At 41.1% G+C, this 14,105-nt stretch overlaps 1 protein-coding gene across 1 annotated transcript in view; it reads right to left on the reverse strand.

Moving 5' to 3' along the window:
- ADARB2 (adenosine deaminase RNA specific B2 (inactive)) overlaps positions 1-13,784 on the reverse strand; it is a 519,628-nt gene extending 505,844 nt beyond the window's left edge. The window contains exon 1 of the mRNA XM_066584485.1: positions 13,761-13,784. The gene's annotated coding sequence lies outside the window, so the exon portion shown is untranslated. The remainder of the gene's footprint in view (positions 1-13,760) is intronic.
- Positions 13,785-14,105: the final 321 nt, after the last annotated feature.

Here is a 14,105-nt window from a genome sequence, read left to right on the forward strand (position 1 = left end):
AGCCCTCTATGAGGCTTCCACCTCCAACCCCTATGATGACATCCACCCCCACTGAACTGACAATGGCATGGATGATCATCTGGTTGCCGATGATCCCGAGCAGTGGATTCCCATCGGTTAACAATCGATGAGCTATACTAAGGATAGGTTGTTAATAGTATTTGACCAGACAACTCCTTTAAAATGTGCCCGATTTATCACAGTGACTCTGCTCTATGATAATTCTGAAGAGTTTTTAGACTGTCTAGTCTAATTTTAGATCACCTGTTAGTTGGCTTAGTTTATGACAAAAATTGCACCTAAATTTTGGCGCAATTTTAGGTGCAAAGTGTCGCATTGGCGCAGCGCCCCCTTTACACAAAGCCATGCCCCTTTGTCATACTAGTTGTTAAAAGTGTCCAAAAGTATTTAAAAACACATGAAAAATGTGTCACAAAGCATGTAAGCAGTTTTCTGGTTTAATTTGTGCCACAAAACTGTTGAATTTTTGAAAGTTAATCTGCCCCAGAATGTTTTGAAATCCCAATATCAGTCCCGGCATGTAAATGTGAATTATTATTAATGCAGGAAGTCATCTTAAATTTGTTTCATCAAGTATTCTCAAGCTGTCTTACTGCAACAATACTAGCTGGACACTACATGGCAGACTTGACTTCACCTACAGCAATCACCTTCCCTAGGTACTAACTAGAGTTGTAAGTTGTAGCAGCTGGGCCTCAATACAAAATCTGTAACAGGACCCCACAACTATATTGCTTTATTTATGCTACAGGTCTCTTTATATAGTGAAGAGAGACTTTTTTGGGTCTCTAAAGGCTCTTGGACTCAAGAGAAACTGCACCCTCTGCACCCACTATGGTTGTCCCTCTGGTACTAATGGGGTCTCCCAGTACTCAGATACCCCCAAGACTTATGGTACAGCCAAACGGTGTTACAACTAGATTATAATAACACAAGCATGATAAGCATATATCAACACAAATAGAAAACACAAATGCAAGACTAGAAATGCACCAATAAATGATGGCATCATGATCGGTGGTGGCAATCAAATGATGATGATAGATAATGGAGAAGATCGTTGATTGAAGTAGAAGTAGCAACCTGACAATACCTAACCATAACACCAGTTCTTTCCAAGTCTCTTCCTAATTTTTCCTTAACACTGACCCTAACTGTCTCTGAATAGCCACCAGTTATCCATAATGGCAGCCATTTGTGAAACACTGTCCACAAGAAAGAATGGGAGACCACTAAGACCCAGAGACAAAAGAATTATATAAAGAAAAGCTGAACTATAAGACAAGACTTGGCTGAAACAAACAAGAAAGGAGCAGACACATTCACAGTGCTTACAAAACAAGGACTGGACTAGGCGGTTAGCCCACAAATAACAATCAGCACCTATCCACAGGATACATGATAAATGTATGATTGCTAGAGGTCCAACGACTGGGACTCCCACTAATCACAAGAACATGGGTCTCAAGTCCCCTGTTTGTATGTAAACTACTGCTCCATTCACTGTCAATGGGACTGAGGGAGATAAGTGAGAGCTTTACTTGGCCATCTCCATCAGTTTTATAGACAGTGACTGGGGTGGTAGTGTGCATGTGTAACTATCGTCCATTCATATTGGGAGACTTGGTTGCCATGTTCTCGTGATTGGTGGGGTCCCCACAGTTAGACGCCATCAATCATACATCTATTATGTGGATAAAAGATAGATGTTGTTCATGGGCCAAACCCTTTAACGTTTTTTGTTCATGGAGGCATACAGATGTAACAAGCATTAATTTGATATTTTACACATTATGATGGCCCTAATGTACTAAAATGCTGTAAACTGACTTATCTTAATGCACCAGTCATGTTAATGATTGTTCCAGCTGTACAATTCTTGGAGTCATTATGGATCAGCTGTGTAAATGGTCAAGCATTTTCAATAGATACTCTGAGGCGGTACGGCCTCAAGAGCTCATTTGACAAGTTATTGGTTTTACATAAAGAAAGAATAGTTAGAGGTACTTCTTCTCAAGTATTTTGACGTGGGTTATCTTGAGCTGACACTTTCAGAATTTCAAGGACAGTTATAGCCATTTATTAAACTACTCTAAAGATCCCTTTATATAGGGCAACTTTTTAAACTGCCAATTGACAATCAATCCATGAGTCTGGTTGCTAAAGCCATTATTACTCAGCCATGGACCTTGGAAGAACTAGCCAAGTATCATTCCACTCACTCACAATAATATTCGAACAATGCAAATGACCCATAAGACAATATAAAAGTGTAAAACAACAAAAAGTATATGTATTTGCAAGATCTATATGGTTAGATGATGCACTCCAACTTTCCAGTCCTTGGAAACACAGACTGGGTTAGATTGGTAAAGAAAACAGTAAGGGCCAGATATGGAACACATGGACCTAGAGATGGAATGCTTGGTCTATGAAACCCAACTGATATTGTAGAGTCTAAGGCTCTGTTCACATTTGCATCGTGGCTTATGTTCATAATGGAAGCCACAATGCTGTTCAAGGTTCATCGCACAAGGACTCCATTAATGAATAATGGAGTCCATCAGGATTTTGCTGTGTTTTCTTTCATTTTGACACCAAGATTAATGTTGAAGGCTAAAGTCCATCTAGAACTTCAGAAGAGCCACTGCTTCAAATGGCGACCCTCCCATCCACCTATATTTCCTCTAGTTATCCTACAAACCTGCTATTTATGATCTGGAAATAACCTTTCCCTTTGTTTGAGTTCTTAGGTAACGGCCCCCATTAAAAATACAGTTAACAATTTGAAGTTCTCCTCCATAGTAATTTGGAGAATGTTGGAAGCATGGAGATTGTGTTGGAGGACATTAACCACAGTAGTTTGTAGAAGAAGTCATAACATAATGACTGTTGTGCACAAATCCTAAGCCAGAACCATGGCATTGATTTATTGCTTTTTGTCCAGAAAGTTTACCTATTATGGATGAAACGGGCAGTAAAACATTTCAGAGCTAAGCCTATCATTAAATGCAGCTGGTCTATAGAAAGCCGAGATCAATGACTAGACCAAGCCAAACCACTGATGAACCATTTCACTATCCACAAAACTTTTTGTTGATGTTTCTGTTGCTATCACTCTCCCGTGTTCTTAATTTAAATACAGTACTAGAGAGTAACATGTCTGCCAGCAGATGCATCTGCACGACCATGAATGCACTCAACATAAAGTGGAAAAACAATGCAGTGGTCAAATATCAGCTCTGTAATATGTATCCATGCAAATGTAAACAATGAATAGACTGAAAACCAAGAAGAGACAAAAGCATGACATAAATATGTGTAAATGATTGCCCACATGGCAGGAAGACAAAAAATATATCATACTGTTACATCTATGGAGACACTTTTGGACCACAGGGGTCTACAGTATGGTGCCTTATGATGAAAAGCTGAATTTTGGACACATCAGTAGTGTTGAGCAAACTGAACCAGTAAAACTCTGTTTCAGGTGAAAGTTTGCTAAAATTTCAGTGTGGCATGAACCCCAATCAAGCTTTTAGCAAAGTTCTGCTCGAAACAGGGTTCTATGGGTTTGGTTCGCTCTTCACTGTAGTCCTAAAACTTGTGTATAACACTGTCTAGGAGCCATCTGTGTTATACAGGGCTTTTATGGCTCTTAGAAAGTGTTGTACACCAGTTTTAGGGGTTTTGGTGAACTTTTGGTTCAGTTCGAACTAATTTGAACTTTTCAAAAGCTTCCACATCACTACTCATCAGAACAAAAACCTTTTGCTTTTGCATGTTTGCAAACCCTGAGATATTAACCTCACCTCAAGGTCCTTTTACAAAGTTTAATTATTGGGCAAGAACATTTGCCTGAACACTTGTTTGCCCAGTCAATATAAAGCAAAGCAAAGGGGGGTCAAAGTAAAAGGATATGTGATTACCCAAAGAATGAACAAATGCTTGGTCCATCGACTAATTGCATCTTTTATCTGAGCATAAGGTCGCTCATTGGTTGGCTAAACACCTTCTTGTGTAAACAGGAAACTGTACAGATAACCTACGGCAGCTCCAAGGTGATGAACAATCATGTGAATGATCATTTGTCTCCTAATCAAGTCTGAATTGGCCCGTCTAAAACCCGATCTTGATCGCTATTCAACTACCAGGGTGAATTGATTCAAGTAAAAAAGCCAAAGAAATTAGTCAATATTTTGGAGTTCTCATACAACGCCCTTTTGGCCTCGTTCACTAGTGACGATGGCCTAAACCTGGCAGATTAAAACTGTGGCACAATCTTTTTAACAAACTTTTAATCATAGTGAGCGACTTGAAAATTTTCTTACATCCATCCAGTCCCAGGGTTGTGTGGAGTGTTCTTTTGTCTTTTTGTTGCTATTTTTGACCATATAAACCTTTAGCAGCAGTTCAACCTTCCAGATATTGCACAATTAACATTATAAATACAGTGACTTAAGGCTGATTGAGACACAGTGATTCTCGCTCAAAAATCGCTCAAAGCCATCTTTTGAGCGATAATCATTGTCTAACTGCACTGACATTGTGCAGTTTTCATTAACCAGTCACTGATCGTTGTCTTTCAGCATGGTGAAAAACAACGATCAGCCTTATCAGGAGTTCACAGTGGGATACAGCTGATACTATTGTTTTAGCTGCATCCTGCTCCGTGAACAGCCGGGGTATGAAGAACACAGTGCTCCAGCTGTGTTCTGCATACCCAGCATGGAGCACACAGCTGTATACCAGCTGAGCGCTCCGTGAACAGCCGGGATATGAAGAACACAGCTCTACCCTGGCAAAGTGCAACAATCAACATGGCATAGATTCCACAAGTGGATGAAAGACGTCAGGAGGGATGTTGAACCTTGCCATCTGGATAGCCCCCCACAGTGGTATTTCTAGGTACAGGATCTTGGGAACAAATGGGCCTCTCCATCACATCCCATAAATGCTTGATTGGACTCACGTTGGGTGAACATGCAGTCCACACTATTCAAATCAGTGCTGGACAACGTGAGCCTGATGGCACGGTGCATTATCCAGCTGGAATATCCCACTATTGTGAAGGTATATGAGGTCCATAAAGGGTTGCAAATGATCATCAGGTAGTGAAATGTTGCAGGCACTGATCAATGATATGTTTAGACAGACCGGTGCACCCGACCCGTGCCATGAGAACACACTATACACTGATATGGAACACCACCATCAGCCTGTCTTGTTGACATCTGTGGTCCATGCCTTCATGGGGTCTGCACCACACACAAAAACACAACTATCAGCCCGAAACAATTGGTACCATGACTCATCAGGCCATGCCACATGTTGCCAGTCCTCTAGGGTCCACTTAACAAGATCATGAGTCCAGATGAGGCACTGTGTCCGATGTCGTATTGTTAACAGAGGTGCTCTGGTTACCCTTCTGCTTCTATATTCCATGGAAGCTAAACAACATTACACTGACCTGCGGGATGTGCATGTAGGGCCTCCGGCATTTAAATTTCTGTCGGTCGCTTGTCTCTTCACACGAACAATTCTAGCCATATCCCACTAGTCACATTCATTTACTCCCAAGGGCATCCACTACGCTGTCCACTGTGGGTGGTAATACCTTCTATGACATTTTCTCGGTACACACATGACTCTGTGGATCGAGGAATGTTGATGCCTACCCAACTTCAGAAATGAATGGCCCATCCATCTGGCGTCTACTATCATGCCTTGTTCAACCTCCGATAATTCACATCCCCTTGCCATGAGCACACTGGCCATTGTCCAACCTCACTTACGGGATCCCTCATCACTTATACCGCTGTGGGCGTTCCAAGCCGTCTTCGGAGAAAAGACCACTTCATAGTCAATTCACAGACTGCTGAAACTTGACTTTTGGAATGACAGTGTAAATACTTCTGTATAAATCAGCTGATTCCATGCAAATTAATAACTCTTTGGGGTTTCTATCAGTTTTTTATTATTTACCTGAACCTAAGAGCCGGTTGCCCCATATGTCCTGCCTTTCTTTCCAAGCCAACTTTTAAAAACATGAAGCAAAATCCAACAATTTGTGTATTATCAGATGCTATTCAAATAATAATAGTCGGATTTACCCTAACTTACCTCTGAATACATCTGATTTTTGCAGTAATTGCAGACAAATGTATCAGGCCATTTTATATTCACACAATTTTACTAATGATGTCTCGGATTCTTCTGCCAGACATTCAAAATTTAATTAACTTTTGTATCGTATGAAACAGCGAAGTGAGAACTGAAAAACAGTCGCTAACCCATCGCTTTGGACAGTGACCCGCAGTAGAAATAATGTATATTTACAGGTAATTCAGGGACACAGAGCACTGATGAGGTCATTAAATTGTATTGTACAAGCTGCCGCCTCCTTAAAAAACGCCTCTAAATTACCATCCTTACCTGGGAGCCTTAAAGGGGATGTATCACCTAGATTTTTTTACTAATTAAAATCAGAAAGTGAATCATTCTCTATTTTTCTAATCCGTTTTTAGTTTCTGATTGCAAGTTTTTAAATCTATTGCCTGCTGATGATCATGGGGATGGTCCTCTTGTCTGAGCTGCAGTTCATGACATTTAGAGATATCTTTTACAGTAGCCTCACGGGACACAAAGAATAGAAGGGGATCCATTGACTTTTATGGGAGAGTGTTGTTGGCATGCTCTGTGCATGGAAGAGGAGGAGGTAAGCTGTGATCATGACCTATTGTGAATGGTGGATCCTATGTAATCTATCTATATAATATACTATATTTTCCATTTTAAGGAGAGACATACATGGTGTTATACAAGGAAACGTTACTAGAATATCTAACAATGCCTTTGTTGCAGCACACCAGCTGTGGGTCCAGGGTAATGTCATGACATTAGCTCAGCCCATGTGATCGTGGCTGCATGCCCTTTCTGGGCGCAGATGTGAGTACTACCATCTGCTGGTGTTGGGTTTGATTGGTTACTAGGAGATGGTTCCATCAGCCAGCCAATCAATCGTTTTGGAAGTGTATGTATTCTGGCCTCTCCTCTCAGAGGGCACCGACTATTCATATGCATGGTGGAGTTCTGGTCCAGTCTTCATCCTACCGGTGTCAACGCACATCAGATACGTCTATGGTGTTTATACATATTGATTGGTTTAGTAAGATCTGCTTCCTAGTCCTGTTGTGTCATTTGTGAGTTACATCTGTCAATTGTTACCCCCCCTCCCTCATCCTCACCTAGGCTCAGACTAGTTATCCCAAAGTTCCGTAAGTGAGGTTGGCCTCGTCCAGGCAATTGCCCCACTTTCAAGTAGGGTAAAAATTCCTCTTTCCCTCACTTTTTAGTTTCGTTAAACTTTTGTTCTCCGTGTTACATACTGTGAATATCTTCGTTCTTTTAGAACGTCCGACCTGGACAATGTGTTTGGCGTTCATGTTGGATGTAACAGCTTCCTTTATAAATAGAGAATTTAGAGTATTTTAAACCTACGCCGAACATCAGGCTATGACTTAAATATGGTATATATATATATATGTAACAGTAGAGTATATAAATATATTCTCAAAGACGTCATGTAGAATGACTACACCTGTTCTGCTTTCCTGGCTGGAGTTACATTAGAAGCAATGGCAAGCGGCTCAGCATTTGATTTACTGCGCTGGAAGCGGTACTCTGTCATTGTACCGCAGCTACTATTACCATACGGTTTCTACTGTCCCTTGGCGTTCTGCTTACAACACAAAATTATTCACTTGCTTGTACCATGCACGGAATAAAAAAAAATAATAAATAAATGCACCACTATTTTTAACCACCTGCATCTATCAACATAACATCCGACCAATGCCCTGGGCAGAGGGAGAAGAAAAAAATCGCCACACGCTTATGGTGCCACAGGATATCACGGGCATAGACACATAAATGTGCTGCTGCTCGTAAAGCTGTCAGTTTAGGTTTGTCTCGTACAGTAGAGGATCAGCACGGAGAGGACAGTTGATGATTATAGTTCTAGAAATCGAATCTTTCTTCAATGGGAATTTGTTCAGGCCCGGAGGAGTGGCGGATGTTACAACTGTGTTGTTGAAGAGGAAAACCTGGAGAGTAATGGGCACCTGCTAGTCATCGTGTACAACACCGGGAGACTGGAAACATTTGCACTTTATGATGTTCTCATTGTTGCCATTTCTCAGATATACTGTAGTGGAGCTCATTTTGTTTTTATAGCCACTTTTAGGCAAGCAAATTTATCCTCCATATTTGCATTTTTTGGTACTATTTTCCTTTGGGCAAACACGGATCCATATCTGTCCAAAGGAAAATCCAACCAATGACAACAAATATGGAGGCAAACAGAGATCAAATATTTGTGAAAAATTGTGAAATACGGTAGAGATGTCATCCGTAACTAGAGATGAGCGAGCGTACTCGCTAAGGCAAACTACTCAAGCGAGTAGTGCCTTATGCGAGTACCTGCCCGCTCGTCTCTAAAGATTCGGCTGCCGGCGGGGGGCGGCAGGGAGGAACGGGGGGGGGAATCTCTCTCTCACTCTCTCCCTTCCGCTCCTCCCTGCTCACTCCCGCAACTCACTGCTCTCCCCCGCCAGCACCCGAATCTTTAGAGACGAACACGCAGGTACTCGCATAAGGCACTACTCGCTCGAGTAGTTGGCCTTAGTGAGTACGCTCACTCATCTCTATCCGTAACACATCTGTATTATGGCTCCGTATTACGACGTGTCACAATACGTTTGGTCAAACTGGCCTAAGGGGCTTTCCAAGCCCGAAAAAGGAACATATGAATGGTTGAAAGCCCCCCCAAAATTGAACATACATACTGGATTAGTGAAATTAAGCTTCCCCAACTCAGATGCCTCTTGTAGGCATCCTGATTCTCCAAATAAGACGAAATTCAGACAGCAGACACTTCAGACGATGCGCTTGCTGATGTGAAATTTTTCGTAGCAAAAGAGTCACCAATAGGTGGTGCTGTAGTGGACCGGGTCTACTGTGACAGACCTGCATCAGTGTCAGATCTGAAGGACAGTAATCATCAGCATGTTATAGCAATTAACTGTGTTCAGTGGAAGAAACCATGGTCTTGCGAATGGAGAGCATTGTTGAAAGCCAAGGGGACATACTCAACATTTGTAGTGTGATTTGTATAGCTACAGCACCGCCTATCAGTGACTTTTTGCTAACTTTGTTTCCATAAGTGGTGAGTGCATCACCTGAAGTGGCCATTGTCCAAATTTTGGCTCATAGGAACCAATAGAATGCCCACCAGAGCTCTTTGATTTGGTAGTGTATAATTTTGCTAACCTTGTACCTTTTAATTTCTGCACCATTTCTGAGCCTTTCATCTGGGTCTTTCGATTACTTCCCACTGCAAAGACAATACCACGCTGGTGCAGAATTTCAAAAGTTAAATACATCACAATTGTTAAATTTTTTAAAATAATTTTTGTCCATTTTAAGGTTGGCTGTAGTGCTTTGATAACCCCATTAAACATCAGGCTTAAAGGCTATGGAAAAATGTGTGCATTGAAAATTAATACACACATATCTTTCTAAGTCTATGCAGAAAAAATGATGCAGTAATCTGTTTTGTGGCATTAAGTTTTCCTTTTCATGTATTTAGAAAGCCTCACACAGATGGATTACTCTAAAGCTTGACTCTTAACGTAACATGATATCAAGGTGTGCCATTCAATCAGGGTGGTTTATTTAAGGTCCTTTTAGACAACTCGAGAATCTCCCGATTCTCATTTGCTTCTAGTTGAGGATCGTGCAGTTCTCATACACTAGTCTTTTGGTGTTCCACATTCCAATGTGAAACACTAAATGATCAGTGTTTAGACTACACAAGAAGTGCATGAGCTGATGCTGGGTTTTAAAGGTCACAATGCAAAGATCAAATTGGGCTCCAATTATGGTGCTGGATGAAAAGAGTCTGTTGTTTTTTTATTCCTTGTAGGCTTCAGTTGACCCTTAGGCCAATTTCCCGCCCTCATGTATGCTAACAATGCAACCCTCTACAGAAAGGAGTCTAGAATAAGTTTGCACCAACAGCAAAGGGGATCAACTGGCTATTATTTTCCAGGGGCTGCATAACAGCCATAAGATCTATTTCTATGTGTAACTACACTGGCTGGGCTAAGGTCCATAGAAATTGAGTTCACCTATTGTAATAGTCTTTGCTGGGTACCAATTGTGACTCCCAATATTCATATACCTCCAGGACCTCCAGTAGGGTCAAACTGTCTAACAATGGGACAGTCCAATGAACAAATCACATACCAACACTAGTAGTAGATAATTCCAAAATACAAATCCAACAATAGATGACAGGTATAGAGTGGTGACAAAAATGAGAGATGGCAAAAATTGATGATGGTAATAGTAGTCAGATAATGGAGCAAATAGTTCATGGTAACAGAAATAACCACCTGTCAATAACTAATCCTAGTGCAAGATCTCCCTAAAGTCTTTCAATAAACTGACCCTAACACTAGGCAACACTGTCCCTGAGTAACCCTCAGATATCTGAAATCCTGATCCTGACAAATATTGAGATGACACTAAAGCAAGAAAACCAAACTGAGAAAGTAGAGTTAAGAAGCAAGACATAGACAGATACAAAATTGGGAAAAAGCAAACAACAACTGCAAGGCTAAAAGCAAGCACTGAACTAGAAAACCACAGAAGCAAAATATACTGACAGGAGACCAAGCTAAGCTAGCAATAAAACCCTAGCATCTTAGAGTACAAGGAATTGCAAGGCCAGACTAGGAACAAAATACTAGCATTATTAAAGGAATACTGAATATACACATAGCATACACTATAGCCAGCAGCACACTACATAAGCAAGGCTGGCCAAACAGGAACTCCTCTCAAAGTGAGGCTGGGCAGCATCAGTATGGTCAGCTGACCCACACTAATGGAATTTGATGTTCAAAAGACTATAGTACGCAGATTCTTGCTAACTGGTATATAACAAAAGCTTGCTTAATACAAATAACTAAAATAGGGTCACCTGATATTATCTGGTAACCTTGTTTGACAGCATACGGTTCACCATATCCCATTGACAAACATGTAACAAATCCTTTTTCCTACCTTTTCTTCATTAATACGTGATTTCCCCCAACCAGCAAATTATTACGCAGTCAGACTATTGTCCCCTGCCTATTACGTCGCTGTTATTTTTCATATACAACATTTAATGTGAAGAAATGACATTCTGTAGCAGCGCAGTCATCAATCTAGCTGTCCAAACAGATGAACAAAAAGCCAATGAGTTCAATTATAATGATAGAAAAGTATACAAAGGTGAGTAATGCCCAAGGGCTGCTTTAGCTTATTACCTCATTAATAATAAGCGCTGTGCTATAAATTTCAGATTTGAGGCAGTTTCCAAAGAGCAGGAAAAGCATTTTCGAAACTTGAACATTACCCATCGTGAAGTCAAACAGGAATTCCACAGAGAGTGATATGTGCGGAAGTAACACTAACATTCTGTTTCTAATCTTATATCAGTTGAGAGACCATAAAAATGCAAATTCACGAAGAAGATGAAGTGTATTCTGTAATTCTTAACCACTTACGAGAGACGGGCTAAAAAAAGAACGGGAACACGTAGACGATAGAAATGGGAAATGTTTTTCTCGGCTTCTGAAATAGAAGGTTTTATAGAAAATGTTGGGGTTTTTTTGCCATTGTTTGATTTAACGTAATACAATATTATTGGATGGGCATTCGGACAGATTTGTCTCTTTTTTTAATTTTTGTGCAGCCAACCAAAACCTGTGTTATCACATCACTCAGCGGCCAAAATACTTCTGCACAGTAGAAGATGGCAAAAATGTAACCCGTTCCCAACAGAATGGAACGGTTTGACTATTCAGATTGGTTCTCATTACCAATATCATATCATATCGAATGTTCGAGTCAGATTCCTGATCACCATTTGCACAATGCTCATCCACAAGTACAAAATGGACCTAAAAAGGTGTTTAGGCCCAATCTCGTTTTCGCAAGTTGATCAGGGCTCATTCGACACCGTTGAGACTTTTGTATGTGCCCGATTGATCATTCACAAAATATAAGTAAGAGCAGCACTCCAGGAGTTAAGTCAAAACACAGGAATCTTTATTGCCATTGCCCACAACGTTTCAACTCTCCCACAGAGAGTCTTTATCAAGTGCTGAGACACATACACAAACACAACATTAAATAGCCCACATAGCTCCACCCCCACCAATCACAAACAAAACATCACCATATTATAAAAAACAGGTATACTACCATTGGGTGGACCAGTCCTCCATCGCAGGTGCAGCTTAATAGATTAAATCGCCACCCATAACTATCTCAGCAGAGGGGTCACATTCAATGAGGTGAGATAAAGCGCCCCTCATCTGCATGGTAAGCGCATTGCTGACCTCCATCGCCGGCATGGTCGCGCATTGATGACGTCACTTGCCCCCATGATTCTCATCCAAAGTATCGCGAGAACAGCTGACCGTTTAGCATACTTGCGTCATCGTCAGCTGTTCGGCCGTGTACAGAGCGCATGTGTAGGATGGTGATGTTTTGTTTGTGATTGGTGGGGGTGGAGCTATGTGGGCTATTTAATGTTGTGTTTGTGTATGTGTCTCAGCACTTGATAAAGACTCTCTGTGGGAGAGTTGAAACGTTGTGGGCAATGGCAATAAAGATTCCTGTGTTTTGACTTAACTCCTGGAGTGCTGCTCTTACTTATATTTTGTGATTGGAAATACGGTCCAGGATCCAGGACCTTTGGGAGCGTGCACCACCTAGAGAGGACTGTCTTCCCTGTATATATTCAGGTGAATACGTATGCTGTGATCCCACTACAATCTGTGACTGCCCGATTGATCATTGGTACAATAGTTCGGCATATCGTTGTCAGTGCAGTGATGTACCATTAACAGATGACCTTTAGTGCCAATTAAAACATGTAATCACCTGACAAATGAGCATTTTGCTTGTTTGTCAAGTGATCGGCAGCACCTTCAAGGGCACAGATCAAGACTGCTTAGTATGTATTTTCAGGCTGTTACCATGGAGCCATGGATTTGCAAAGGAGCTGAAGAAACAAATTAATACTAAACATTTAAAGTGACCTTCCAGTTTTGGGACAAAATGTTGTCATGGGACTGAACAAGGCAGTTATACTATTTGCTGTTGGTATTCTGCGCCAACGCCCCTCTCAACTGCTGGTTCCGATCCTGTTTTCAGCCAACCAAGATGGCCAATAAGATCTAATCCCCATAGTGCATTGGAACTGTTAGACTATTACTGCACTATACACCTGCTCGCTGATTGGCCAGCACTGCTCACATGATTAGTGCTGCTCAATCAGAGAGCAGTGCACAATGTGCATTAGGTAGCTTGGAAATTGCAGATGGGGGGGGGGGGGGGGGGGCACTGGCAGAGAGGAACGGCAGCAGGTAATATAAAGCACCCTTCGGTCCTGGGATATAACATTTTCCTTAATCTGGAGGGTCGCTTTATTGAAGACTATAGGCAAAATTAATTCATTTTTCATTTTGGAATAATTAAAAAAAAGTTGGCCAAGGTAGATTTTAATGTGTCTCTATTGTACCAGTAATGCAATATTTAGCACTTATGCTGACTGCAAACAAGGCCAAAGAACAAGATTCCACTTTAACCATAAAATGATATAAACATGAATATCGTACCTCCCAGAAGTCTTGATGTTCTTAATTCCAGTGGGTTGTGGCCTGTAAGAAAAAATAGAGACATTGGCTTAGTTGTTCTGATGTATTTACAATATACAATACATTAAAAGATCACTTCGATGCAGAATTCTGTAGGGAATATATATATGACTTGTTACTAGAGATGAGCGAACACCAAAATGTTCGGGTGTTCGTTATTCGTAACGAACTTCCCGTGATGCTCGAGGGTTCGTTTCGAACAACGAACCCCATTGAAGTCAATGGGCGACCAGAACATTTTTGTATTTCGCCGATGCTCGCTAAGGTTTTCATGTGTGAAAATCTGGGCAATTCAGGAAAGTGATG

This window comes from Eleutherodactylus coqui, chromosome 12 (assembly GCF_035609145.1).
Source record: "Eleutherodactylus coqui strain aEleCoq1 chromosome 12, aEleCoq1.hap1, whole genome shotgun sequence".
NCBI lineage: Eukaryota > Metazoa > Chordata > Amphibia > Anura > Eleutherodactylidae > Eleutherodactylus > Eleutherodactylus coqui.